Source organism: Aplysia californica, unplaced genomic scaffold (assembly GCF_000002075.1).
Source record: "Aplysia californica isolate F4 #8 unplaced genomic scaffold, AplCal3.0 scaffold00271, whole genome shotgun sequence".
In the NCBI taxonomy this organism is placed as follows: Eukaryota; Metazoa; Mollusca; class Gastropoda; order Aplysiida; family Aplysiidae; genus Aplysia; species Aplysia californica.
The window spans coordinates 526,211-527,364 of record NW_004797541.1 but is presented as its reverse complement, the minus strand read 5'-3'; the positions used below and the strand labels follow the sequence as shown (position 1 = coordinate 527,364).

At 38.8% G+C, this 1,154-nt stretch overlaps 1 protein-coding gene across 1 annotated transcript in view; it reads left to right on the top strand.

Moving 5' to 3' along the window:
• The window catches only part of LOC101856518, an 18,517-nt gene that overhangs the window by 2,169 nt on the left and 15,194 nt on the right, over positions 1-1,154 (top strand). The gene's annotated exons all lie outside the window — the stretch shown is intronic.

Genomic DNA, 1,154 nt, shown 5'->3' with positions numbered 1-1,154 from the left:
TATATATAGGGTGATCCAAAAAACTACGACTTTTTTGTTAATATTTTCATTCATACTGAAGTTTTGCGTTGCAAATTTGTACCCAACATATGGAAGTCAAAGGGAATTTTTCTGATATTCATTTTTGATAAATCTACAGAATAGTTTTGCTCTACGAAGGGTGTAAAAAACAACCCAGGTTCAGCTACGTCCCCATTTTTGTAGCATGACGCACTAGTTTGCATTAGGCCTACCCCTAAAAAAACAATGATTGCGCCATATTTCAAACTGCAGTATCTAACAGGCAAATAGAAGTTTGCAGATAGCTTTTTCAAGTTTCCTTGCCCGCTGAGATCAAGATTAAGATAAGTAAAGAGCAGAGAGCTGTTGTATTAAACATTTCCTCACCACCAACTCATTTCGTAAGTTTCACACATTGTACGGAAATACTGTTGAAGTGCCCTGAAGGCCGTCTTTGATGTCAAGGGTAAAAATGTTCCATCTATTAGGACCTGTAGAAAATCAGAACTAGAAATTCTTAGACAAAATTACCACTTCAGGTCAAACACACACCGTTCGCAGCCCTTAAAACGTCAACAGGGTGCAGAATTCAGAAGATGAGCCCCATGAGACGTCTGTCCGTAGACGATATCAGCATCGATGACTTTCTTACATCTCATATCAACGGTCCGCATTCTTGTGGCAGATCTTCATCTACGACTGTAACATTTTCCCGTTCGCGAATCTATCAGAGGATAGCAATGTGTTCATGATTCTTCGATCGTCTTGAAAAGCGTGAACATTTCCTCTATGACATTTGGTTCCTTGGCAAAGCCCATATTCACCTTTCAGGTTATATCAACTCCACAATTGCTCTCTATTTAGGCAACCTCACCCCCCCCCTCTCCAAAATGTCTCTTGAAACAGCCCCATACTGTAAGGTGTACAGTGCGTGTAGCTTTGAGTACTCATGGTTTAGTAGATCCTTGAGTTTGGCCACCACTGAACATTACGAACGACGCGTTAAAATCTGTCGAGTCCAAAGTAGGACATAATAATATACCAGTGGTTCTCGAAATTCCAGAATAAAAAAATATTTTTTAAACTCTGTAGGAGAAAAGAAATATTTCTTAAAGGTTATAGGGATGGATAGATTAGATTTTAAATATAAAAGG